This window comes from Leucoraja erinacea, chromosome 8 (genome assembly GCF_028641065.1).
Source record: "Leucoraja erinacea ecotype New England chromosome 8, Leri_hhj_1, whole genome shotgun sequence".
In the NCBI taxonomy this organism is placed as follows: Eukaryota; Metazoa; Chordata; class Chondrichthyes; order Rajiformes; family Rajidae; genus Leucoraja; species Leucoraja erinaceus.
Window position 1 is genome coordinate 28,421,304 of NC_073384.1, and position 12,910 is coordinate 28,434,213.

The window sequence follows — 12,910 nt, forward strand, 5'->3', positions numbered from 1 at the left end:
ATTTCCCGTCCGTCCGGCCGCCAACTCTCGCGAGCCGCGCACCCAGAGCGGGAACCCGCCTCACGTTCAAAATCCTGCGGTTTTATTCAACAAACTTTATTCAAAGGAGGGCGGAAAGTGAGGACAGTGGTGGAAACCAAACTACTGGCGCTGGAGTGTGAGTTGTGGGTTGAGTAAATTATTTTATTCTATCTCCCCTCCCTATTTACACATAGTCCAGGACATTGTAATTTGGGGCATCCGAGTATCACAAGTGATATGAGCAAAATTAGGCCATTCGACCTATTAAGTCTACGCCGCCATTCAACCATGGCTGATCTATCTTTCCCTTCTGGAAACAACTAGGTTTGTTCACCAGAAACTCCTTCAGCCATGCATCTCCAAGGCCTTTCCTAACCTCTTTATCCTTCATGTCCCACTGACCCAATCATCCTTCCAATTTCATTTGTTCATGTGTACTTAGTCTTCACAATACTAGGTCTAAAAAAAAAGTTATAGTATTCCCATCATCGCATCACTTCAAAGTCCTTTTGAAGTTTCCAGTTCCAATTTAAGAAATTGTGGAGACTGCAGATGCTGGAATCCTGAGTAAAAAACAAAGTGCTGGAGGAAATCAACAGGCCAGGCAGCATCTGCAGAAGGAAATGGGCTGACGGGTTCGTGTCAGGATCCTTCTTCAACCCCTGAGCAGTACAGCGGATGGAATCACAGGGGAAGCAGTGAGAGGATCCTACAAAACTCCAATCAAAGAGAGAAGTTATTTAAAGTTGGCATTGGAGAGATTTCACAAGAGATTGCAGATATTGAAAACTTGAGCAAAACATAAAGTGATGGCAAAACTCAATGGGCCAGGCAGATCTGTTAAGGGAAATGGATGTACAATGGTTAGTGTTCGGACCGTTTGTGAGTCTGAGTTCCTCCAGCAACAAGATGTTATGCAGCCATGTTGTGCATAGCAAATTCTAACAAACAGCAGATTAGATTTTTTTTTACAAAATCAAATAGTATTGAGTAAACAGCAAATATTCGCCAGGAACGTGAAGATAATTGTCCCACTCCCCAGGATAATCATGAGGGATGTTTTGCATATTTTCTTCCAGAAGGTAGAAGAGAGTAAAGAGAATGGGCAATTTCACAGGCATCTTTAACAATATTTTCAATCTTCCTGTTGCAACACAATATGAAGATAGACTTGATGGAAGGAAGTGATGAGCCTGTGAAGGACTAGGCTGCGTTCACCATTCTCTGCAGAATCAGGTAGTCAAGAGCAGAGCAGTTGCCATACCAAGCTAAGATGAATCCCATCAGAAAACTGTAGCACATCTGCAGAAGTTTGAGACAATCCTTATAGACATGCAGAATCTTCCCAGATGCCTAAAGGTAAATATGGCAACGCTCTTTTTGATCAGTATGAAACAACCATGTTAGGTTGCTGATGATTCCTAATAACAAGCTGTCGACCATCTCTACGGCAGCTCCATTGATGGGTTTACCTCCTTGCTTACTTAGGTCAACACCCAGTTTCTTTGTCTTGCTGACATTGAGGAGTATGTTATTGTCCTTGACACAATGTTCTTGATATTTCCTTTACATCAGGCCATTGTTGTTGTAGATACATTTAACAATGGTGGCATCATTGGCAAATTTAAATAAACAAGTTGGCATTGTACTTGATCCCAGTCATGCGTGCACAGGGAGTAGAACAAGGGAATGAGCATGGTGGGCACAAAATCCTGGAGTAACTCAGCGAGACAGGCAGCATCTCTGGAGAGAAGGAATGTGTGACATTTCAGGTCAAGACCCTTCTTCAGACTGATGTCAGGTGAGTGGGCGGGACAGAGATAGAATGTAGTCGGAGACAGTAAGACTGGTGGGAGAACGGGGAAGGGGATGGAGAGACAAGGTAAGCAAGGGCTACTTGAAGTTAGAGAATTCAATATTCACACCACTGGGGTGGTAAAGCTACCCAAGCGAAATATGAGATGCTGTTCCTCCAATTTGCGCAGGGCCTCACTCTGACAATGGAGGAGGCCCAGGACAGAAAGGTCAGCTTGGGAGGGGGAGTTAAAGTGCTGAACAACTGGGAGATCAGCTAGGTTAAGGCAGACTGAGCAGAGGTGTTCAGCGAAACGATCGCCGAGCCTGCGTTTGGTCTCGCCGATATACAGAAGTTGACACCTGGAACAGCGGATACAGTAGAGGAGGTTGGAGGAGGTGCAAGTGAAACTGCCTCAATTAGAAAGACTGTTGGGGTCCTTGGATGGAGTCTAGGGGGGAGGTAAAGGGACAGGTGTTGCATCTCCTGAGGTTGCAGGGGAAAGTACCTGGGGAGCGGGTGGTTTGGGTGGGAAGGGACTAGTTGACCAGGGAGTTGCAGAGGGAACGGTCCCTGCGCAAAGCAGAAAGGGATGGAGATGGGAACATGTGACCAGTCGTGGAATCCCGTTGGAGGTGGTGAAAATGTTGGAGGATTATATGCTGTATGCGACGGCTGATGGGGTGAATGGTGAAGAAAGGGGGACTCTGTCCTTGTTACGAATGGGGGGGAGGGAGAGCAAGAGTGGAGCTGCGGGATATCGAGGAGGCCCTAGTGAGAGCCTCATTTATAATGGAAGAGGGGAACCCCCATTCCCTAAAGAATGAACACATCTCCGATGACCTGTATTGGAAAACCTCATGCAAATGCAGCGTAGATGGAGGAATTGGGAGTAGGGGATAGAGTCTTTGTAGGATGCAAGGTGGGAAGAAGTGTAGTCTAGATAGCTATGGGAGTCAGTGGGTTTATAATAGATGTCAGTCAATAGTCTGTGTGCTGTAATGGAGACGGTGAGATCGAGAAACGGTAGGGAGATGTCGGAGATGGTCCCAGTAAATTTTAGTGCAGGATGGAAATTAGTTGTGAAGTTGATGAAGTCAGTGAGGTCTGTATGGGTGCAGGAGGCAGCACCGATGCAGTTTTCAATGTAGTGGAGGTAGAGTTCAGGGATAGGGCCAGTGTACGCCTGGAAGTGATTATAGCGTAAGGGCCCATGCGTGAGCCCATAGCTAGGATTTGGAAGAAGTGGGAGGAGTCAGAGAAGTTGTTAAGGGTAAGAACCAGCTCTGCTCGGCGGAGGAGTGTGTTAGTAAATGGAAACTGGCTGTTTCTGCGGTCGAGGAAGAAACGGAGATGGGGGATGGAAGTGTAGAGTGACTGGACATCCATAGTAAAGATGAGGGAGTGGGGGTCTGGAAAACAGAAGTCATGGAAGATGAAGGGAATGAACACAAAATGCTGAGAGGCACCAATATTTAGGGTCAGGATGTAAAAAATCTTATGACCAATTCTAACCGACAGGTGTGCTGGTCAGGAAGTCCAGAAACCAGTTGCAGATGGGGACTCCAAGGCCAACATTCAGCAGTTTATGGATGGGTTTACTCAGTATTATGTAGTTGAAGGCTGCGATGTAGTCGGGACCGTATCCTAAGCTGTAGCCAGTGAAAAGCATACTTCTTGTTAAGTTGATCCAGCGCAGAATGTTGTGCAAGTGGGATGGCATCTTCCATAGACCTACTTTTCCTGTATGCAAATTGTGGAGGGTCTATATTGTTTGGAAGACTGGCATAGATGTAGGTTCTTTCAAAGCACTTCATTATGGTTGATGTTGAAGCTTTTGGGCAGTAGCCAGTGAGACAGGTCACTGTATTTTTCTTGGAGGCTGCATTGATGGAGCTTTCTGTGAAGCAGATCGGAACAGAAGACTTGAAGTGTGAGGTTGAAGATACATAGATACATAGAAAATAGGTGCAGGAGTAGGTAATTCGGCCCTTCGAGCCTGCACCGCCATTCAATATGATCATGGCTGATCATCCAACTCAGTATCCTGTACCTGCCTTCTCTCCATATCCCCTGATCCCTTTAGCCACAAGGGCCACATCTAACTCCCTCTTAAATATAGCCAATGAACTTGCCTCAACTACCTTCTGTGGCAGAGAGTTCCAGAGATTCACCACTCTCTGTGTGAAAAATGTTTTTCTCATCTCGGTCTTAAAGGATTTCCCCTCTATCCTTAAGCTGTGACCCCTTGTCCTGGACTTCCCCAACATCGGGAACAATCTTCCTGCATCTAGTCTGTCGAACCCCTTTAGAATTTTGTAAGTTTCTATAAGATCTCCTCTCAATCTCCTAAATTCTAGCGAGTACAAGCCGAGTCTATCCAGTCTTTCTTCATATGAAAGTCCTGACATCCCAGGAATCAGTCTGGTGAACCTTCTCTACTCCCTCTATGGCAATAATGTCCTTCCTCAGATTTGGAGACCAAAACTGTACACAATACTCCAGGTGTAGTCTCACCAAGACCCTGTACAACTGCAGTAGAACCTCCCTGCTCCTATACTCAAATCCTTTTGCTTCGAAGATGTTAATTGGCCCACAATTTCAGAACCTATGCAGGGACTTAATCTGGGCTGGCTGCTTTCCAAGAGTTTATCCTCGTGAAAGCAGATCTCACTTCTGCCATCGAGATGTATGAGGCAGAGACATCTGGGAGTAGAAGACACACCTCGGTGGAACCTTGTTTACTTGTTCAAAATGAGCATAATATGCATCAAGGTAATCCGTTAAAGATTTGCAGTTGCCAGAGATCATCCCTGAATTTAGCTTGTAGCCCTGTTCCATCCTGACCCTGTTCTAGAGAAGGTAGGAACGGGGTACTGATTGTGGATGATCAGCCATGATCACAGTGAATGGTGGTGTTGGCTCGAAGGGCCGAATGGCCCACTCCTGTACCTATTGTCTATTGTCTGGGACTTGCATGACTAAATTGATCTTCTAGCTTGTTTCTGAAGTTTCTCTTAGCATCCTTGATAGCTTTGTGGTGATCTTAAATGGCTGACTTGTACAGTGCAGGATCATCCTTTTTGAGAGCATTGGATCTGGACGTTAGCAGCGAATGAATCTCCTTGTTCATCCAAGATACCTGGTTAGGATATATCTTAATTGTCTCTGTCAGAACACTGCTGTCAATACATTTCTTGATGAAATCGGTTTCAACTGAGATATATTCATCCTGGCTGGATGAAGTGGTCTTGTACATGTTCCAGTCCACTGACAAAAAGCAGTGCAGAATGAACCATCGGCAGCGTCAGACCATTGCTGTATTGCCTTTCTCTCCCCCACCTGACTCATCTGCCAATTAACCCCACTTTGCTGCATCCACCTATGCCTTGCCAGCTCTTGCCTCACCCCTTTCTACTGGCCGTCTCCCATCTACTCCAGTCTTGAAGAAGGGACCCAATCCAAAATGTTACCTGTATGTTTCTCTCCACAAATATTGCCTGACCCACCAAGTTCCTCCGGCACCTTGGTTTATGATCAAACTGACAGATACACTGGTTTGTTGCAGCAACTTGAATCTTAGTCAGAATATAAAGTTATGCTACTCTTTCCCATATTTCCACTTGACCAGGAATTTAGTTGTGAAGGTTATTGTTGCAACACCACCTAATCACCAGTAATTTTGAACACTGAGATTATGAGATAGACAGAATACAGCAATTTAAGGAAGTGAAATGATTGTCTTGTGTTAGAATACTTGAAAGATTCTTGGCTATCCTGCCTCAGATTTATAAATTCTTTGAAAGCAACGGGAAGGCGGCAAAAGACCTGGAAGATCCAGGCATGCATTTTTGCCAATTTGAATTCTCTCAATCTCTATTTGCAAGGAAACAGACACTTCCCAGTAATATGCTGCATTCATCATCACTTTACAAAGATAATAACATTATTCATGCTTTGGAGACCCAAAGGCTACAGATGCTTGAATCTGGAGCAATGAACAATCTACTAGAGGAACACTGAATGTTGACCTGCTGAGTTCCTCTTGCAGATTGTTTGTTACTCCATTCATTGATTGAAAGATACAGCATGGAAACAGGCCTACCACACCAACCATCGATCATCCGTTCACACTAGTTCTATGTTATCCCACTTTCGCATCCACTCCCTACACAATAGGAGCAATTTTACAAAGGCCAATTAACCTACAACCCTGCAAATCTTGGAGTTGTGGGATGAAATTGGAGCACCCCAAGGAAAATCATGTGGTCACGGCCAAAGTGCAAACTCCTCACAGACGCAACACCGGAGGTCAGGATCGAACCTGGGTAATATTCCTTACATTCCTTAATTTTCCAGTTCTCAGAGCAGTCACCTTGCATCTAAAAAAATATGAGCTTTCGAAACATTTAAATTACAATTTATCTCTTAGTGTGTGGAAGAATTGAGGGAGGAATTCACGTCCAGATTAAAAAATGTAAACGAGAAGGGGCAGCACAGTGGCACAGCGGCGTAGTGTTGCACGGATTCAACCCTGACTACAGGTGCTGTCCGTATCAAGTATGTACATTCTCCCTGTGACCACGTGGGTTTTCTCTGGGTGCTCCAGTTTCTTCACATGATAGTCAATAGTCAATTTAATTGTCATTTGGACCCCTGGAGGTCCAAACGAAATGCCGTTTCTGCAGCCATACATTACAAACAAATAGACCCCAGACACAACATAATTTACATTTTACATAAACATCCATCACATTGCTGTGATGGAAGGCCAAAAAAAACTTATCTCTCCACTGCACTCTCCCCCCCCCCCCGGTGTCAGAGTCAAAGTCAAAGCCCCCGGCTGGCGATGGCGATTGTCCCGCGGCCATTAAAGCCACGCCGGGTGGTGCGAGGTCGCACACCGGATCTTGGTGTTAGAGCCGCCGGCGTGCGCTCGCAGAGTCCCGCGGCCATTCCAAGCCGCGCGGGGCAGTGATGTAGGCCCCGCTCCAGGAGCTCTTCGACCCCGCAACTCGGGCGGGAGAAGTCGCCGTTGCAGGAGCCCTGAAACGCGGTCTCCCTCCAGGGACCCGCGGGCTCCCGGTGCTGCCGTCCACAGACCCGCAGTTGCAGCCTCTGCATCAGCAGCAGCAGCTGCAGCAGCAGCGCTCCACCACTGCTCCACCCGCTCTGGACTCGGCCAGCTCCGCGACGGTGAGGTGAGTCGGCACCAGAGTCCCCGGCTTCTTCTGTTGGAGGCCGCTCCTCATTGCAGCCCCAACGACAACTGAGACCCGACAAGAAAAGGTCGGGTCTCCAGTGCAGGGAGAGATTTAAAAGTTTCCCCCTCCCACACACACACCCCAACAAAAATAACAAAAACTACATATAAACATAGACAAAAAATAATAAAAACGCGGACAGGCTGCAGAGGCCGCTGCTGACGAGAGTCGCGCCGCCTACCGGAATATTCCAAAGACATGCTGGCTTATAGGTTAATTAGCTTGTGTAAATTAACTAGTGTGTAGGATAGAATTAGTGTGCATTTGATCGTTGGTCGCCGTGGACTTGTGGGCCACAGGACCTGTTTCCATGCTGTATTTCTAAACTAAAGTACAAGCAGTTTTTTTTATTTCATTGTGAATCCCTTGTCATATGTGTCAACCCTGTTACCAGTTATCGGGGACATTTGTTCTGACTGCATTAAATTGGAGAGTTTAATTGTTTCATTGTAATTGTTGAGAGAGCAATTTAAACAAATGACTGTGAAGCTTGATTTAAGACAGGCATTTATCAATTCTGTAACTTTGTCCCCATACACAGTATCTATTTCTGAAACAATGTGAGCAAAACTGGCTCAATTGTTTTTGTCAGTACCTATACCTGCAAATTGTGTTTTCCCAATGATTTATTTGAAAAGACAACAAAGGAACACATTGACCAAAGAACATGTGAACTGCTTTATATGTATTCATGAGATGCAGCAGATACTGCATGAACAAAAACAAGGACTTTTGCTTATCTATTTTTTTTTTTTTGTCACTTCTGAATTATCCTGTTCCTAAAAGTTTATTTCCACGGCTGCCTTTATAATTCTGCAATTTTTCTCTCTTTATAAAAGTATATTCTACAAGTCACTCCGTAAGATTACATCATAAAGAAGCTGTTAGCAACGTGTTAATTTAATCTGACGAAGGGTCTCGACCCAAAACGTCGGTAATTCCTTCTCTCCATAGATGCTACCTCACCCGCTGAGTTACTCAAGCATTTTGTGTCTACCTTTAATTTAGTACTTAATGTGTCTCTCACATTGAAGTTTTTTGCCAAATTACCGTCACTTGACAGGTATTGAAGATCACTGGCTTAGGCAATGTCTTTTAACAAGGTTTGAACTCGTATGTAACTCATGTTCACTATGACTAAGTGTTATGGCATTTGAAAATTAATTTCACACTATAATGTCACATGGAAAGATTTTCCAAGTTTGCTAAGAAATGGGAAACTAAATGAAATTAGTCCCAAGTCTTTGAAAAAGATGCTTGTAAAATAAAACATTATTGTATTTAATGAATACTAAGATAACCAATGATCTAATGTTGATTGAAATGCAAAAAAACTAGTTGCTGTAAATCTGAAGTAAAAAGAAAATGTCGCAAATACTCTGAGTAGTACATGTAAAGAAAAAAAAGCTAATGTTATAGATCAAAACATTAATTCTATTTTCTTATCGCCAGATGCTGCTGATATTGTTTTTTCCAGCATTGTTTTTATTTAATGCTGATTGTTAATTTTATTGATAGTCTTAGATAAGGAATAATTTGTAATTAATAAACAGCCAGTTTTTTGCATTTTCAAAAATGAGATCTTGGCCTACCTAAGTCTAAAAAACGTGGTTATTATCCTGCTTGCTGTACAATGTTGCTTATTCCAAAAAGGTCGTTTTATTTAATTTGCAGATTATGACTTTAAAGATTGATCTACTCAATAAGATGTGTTTGTCAATTCCCAGATAATCTGCATATCAAATATTTTATCAACATGAAAATGATAGCAGATAAAACATTTTATAGTACTTTTGAATATATTCAAGCACAAAGCATCCTATTGTGTACAGCACATTTTTTGGTCCTAATTTAATATAAAATTATAATATGGATTGAAAATATTGGAAGCACACAAACAATTGGATAGCAGCAGTGGGAAAGAAAGAGTGAAATGGAGTAGTGGAAAGTATAGAAAATCTGGAAAAGAGGCTCTGTAGCAGAGGAATATGGTGAAAAAGTTCTTTGCAGTACGGACTATTATGCTGACCATCTACAACAGGGAGCTACTTACACTTGAGAGACAGCAGTCTTCAAATATCTCCTATTCCCTCGGTAGGTCATGGTTTGAGGTTTTTCTCCACTTTTAGGCAATTCATTGCCCAAATATGGTTACATTTGTGACTTTTTCAATTCACTATAGTTGTCATACTTTAGGTCATTTAAAAAAAACCATTGGTAGGCATCTTCAGCCTCCAGTCACCAAATAAATTACTGAACAGGCACAGCCAGCAGAACTTTCTTATTCTTAAGAAAATCTTGGTCCATCATCTGGAGAGTATTTCAGATTCTCTGTATGCTACTCTGTGGAAGGTCAGGTAAACTCAGAGATGAGAAGACTGAAGGGAATATATTCACTCTGGTCTGAAAACCTTTCTATACATTGTTACAAACCAGAGACACATGATACAGTACTCAAAGTGGTAGTTATGTTTTACCATCAATCCTGCTGATTACTCTTTATTTTAAAGTTACATTGGTATTTGTACATTTTGAGTTTTACATCTGAATCACAGGTACTGATATGTATGATTAGTGTTTTAACTGGAATGTGATTTAATGATCCACTTCAGAACCTACCACAATCCCTTTTGGGATCGCTATCACAATTTCATCTGCAATTTTCCTATTTTCTACTGTCATTTCCTCATGACTTTCTATTTTTGATACTGGCACCTCAGAGATTGTGGGCAAATGGTAACTGACCCACTTTGACCTTCCTGAATCTCCCAATCTTAACTAAATAATTATTGGCTTAAACACTTGCACCGTTTCTCCAAAGTCCAACTTGGCTGCTAAATTTACCCATAACTCATCACTGAATCACAAAGCAAAAGTCAACTTTCTCAGAGGTTTACACAGATTTAGTATGCCCCCGAATATTCTAACAATCTTTATTGTGGTTACATTGTAGATATATTGTGGAAAGTATTTCGACTGGTTGCAAAATGGCCTGGTATGGCAATTCCAACTCACAGGTACGCAGGACGTTGCAGTGAGTGGTGGACACAGCCCCTACCTCCATCGAAAGCATCGATATGTGCAAACTCAAGGTGGCAACATCTAACATTAAAGTTTCCCATCCTCTTCTCACTGCTACCATTGGGCAACTGGTACAAAAGCCTGAAGCCCCACACCACCATGTTCAGGAACAACGACTGTACCTCATCAACTATCAGTTTCTTGAACCAGCCCTTACAAACCTAATCTTACCTTAAAAATAGAACACTACGACCCACCACTGGCAGAATCAGACTTGATTTTTATTTTCAAATATGTTTTTTTGCACTAAATGTCTTTTTGCATGGTCTTTCTTTTAGAAATATTATGTCATTTATGTATATTTGCTTTTCTGTCAGAGTATGTGCCTGTGATGCTGCTGCAAGCAAGATTTATCTTTGTACCTGTAGCTCATCATACTTGTGCATGTGACAATAAACTCAACTTGAATCTGGTATTCGTACTTGTGAAGCTTAGAACAAGAGCTACTGATTTTCCATCAGCCACCCTAATGTATCAAATCATACAGCAATTTCCTATGCAAAATCAAGAGGTACAATACCTGTCTTTTCCTACCATACAATCTTTCCAGGTAAGGCATTGATTCACGTACTATTCTTCTAATTTATGTACTGCATTTAATGTTCAGTGTGCTTTTTCTACACTGGAAAAAAAAAATGCAGATTGGATGTTCAAGAAAGAACTGCAGATGCTGGAAAAATCGAAGGTAGACAAAAATGCTGGAGAAACTCAACGGGTGAGGCAGCATCTATGGAGTGAAGGAATAGGTGATGTTTCGGGCCGAAACCCTTCTTCAGACTGACGTTGCCTATTTCCTTCGCTCCATAAATGCTGCTGCACCCGCTGAGTTTCTCCAGCATTTTTGTCTACCTTAGATTTTCCAGCATCTGCAGTTCCTTCTTAAACTTCAAGATTCAAGGACAGTTTTTTTTTAGCTGTTATCGGGTAACTGAATGGTCCTCTCATCAGCTAGAGCAGTGGTTCCCAACCTTTTTTTGGCCATGCCCCACCTAATCACCTCTAAAATCCTGATATCTCCCCCCCCCCCCATGTGGTGATATATAATTCTTACCATTTAAAAAGTGAACTCCGTTTCAGCTGAAGAAGCTTAAAACGCCAATACCTTGGTTTAAACAAGCTTCAAAAGAACATGGCCTTGCGCGCTTCGTGCGACGTGCATAAAGAGCGATGGCGCGGTGATTATGTAATAACTACACAATAAAGACCTTTTTTACCCAAAAAAAATTATTTACACAAAATAACATCTGAAACATAAACTACATATGTTTACCTGATGGAAAATCCAAAAAAATAAAAATCGAAAATTTGGACCCAGACCTCCTCAGTCGCGCTCAATTGCCCCCCATAAAAATCAAATTGCCCCCCTGAGGGGCGTATGCCCCACGTTGGGAACCACTGAGCTAGAGTGTCGAACTGACCTCCCATCTGCCTCACTGGAGAGCTTTGAACCATCTTTAAACAGACTTTATCTCCCACCAAATGTTGTACCCTTTTTCCTGCACTGTGGACGGCTTGATTGTATTCGTGTATAGTTTTTTTCTTTGACTGGATAGTATGCAAAAGCTTCTCACTGTACCTCAATACACGTGACAATAAAATATATTGAACCTAAACTATCTGGAATAATAAGTGCATCTTCCCATAATGAGGTGACATTTTATGACAAACCCATACACATACGGTCTAATAGAGTTGGGGGAATTCACTTAAAAGCCACCTTACATTTTATGGCCAGATTTGAAAAAACGGGTCCCCATTTACACACAATAACTTACAATTAATTTTTTTTAATTTTGAAAATGTAACATTCTTATTCCTTTAATTCAATATCTTGATACCTCAAGTTTTAAAGAGGAGTGAGGATTTTGATTTACAAAGCATGAAATATGGAGCTATAATTTCAGTGGTATCAATTGGTGCTTCTGTGCCCAGAAGTCAAGTCAAGTCACGTTTTATTCATCATTTGCTCATAAAGTGCAAGTTAAATGAATTTGCCAGCAGCGGTACAATAACAGGACATACACTTCCCAGGAACATGCAAGATTTGTAATATTTCATATGTAATTTATCAGTATAGCTGAATGTGAACAAACTGAACCTTGTTAACAATGATCTTTTATTTCCTTCACTATGTGTGCTGCTAGTACAAAAGGGCAAGTAGTTTACTTGTATCATTCAGCTTGATCTAGAGGCCTGAATGATCAAGATAATGAAATTAACCTAAATCTCAGCAGCACATGGGGAAACTAAATTTGGGTCCTATTATTCAATATGGATTTTTAAAACTAGTACAAAATAATGGTAAACACAAAAGCAGCAAATTGTTGTTAATTGATCTGGTTCATTCGTGTTCTTTAAGGATGGCTGACCTCCTTATCCAGTACATCCATTAATGTGGCCAACTCTAAGCATTCCCTGAAACTCGATATAATTAGGGATAGAAAATATTTGCTGGCCTTACCAGCAATGTCATGTAAAAAAATAATAATTCTATTTTGCCATTCACTGAAATCATTCCCAACTTTATCCAACTCATCAAAAACAAACTGCTAGAAGAAAGCAGGACAACCAACAGACCCCAGTCTGTTAGGTTGGACAACCACACCTCTTCAACCCTCACCCTGAACACCAGCGTTCCACAGAGCTGTGTGCTGGTGCCCTCTCCTCTACTCCCTCTTTACCTACGACTGCACACCTGTACATGGTACTAACACCATCATCAAGTAAGCAGATGATACAACGGTGATTG

The 12,910-nt window shown here is 42.2% G+C and overlaps 1 long non-coding RNA gene across 1 annotated transcript; it reads left to right on the plus strand.

The window, feature by feature from the left end:
• Positions 1–14: 14 nt before the first annotated feature.
• Positions 15–10,574, plus strand: LOC129699473 (uncharacterized). Its single transcript, XR_008723850.1, has 2 exons — positions 15–157; positions 10,034–10,574. It is a non-coding gene; the product is annotated as an uncharacterized LOC129699473 (long non-coding RNA).
• Positions 10,575–12,910: the final 2,336 nt, after the last annotated feature.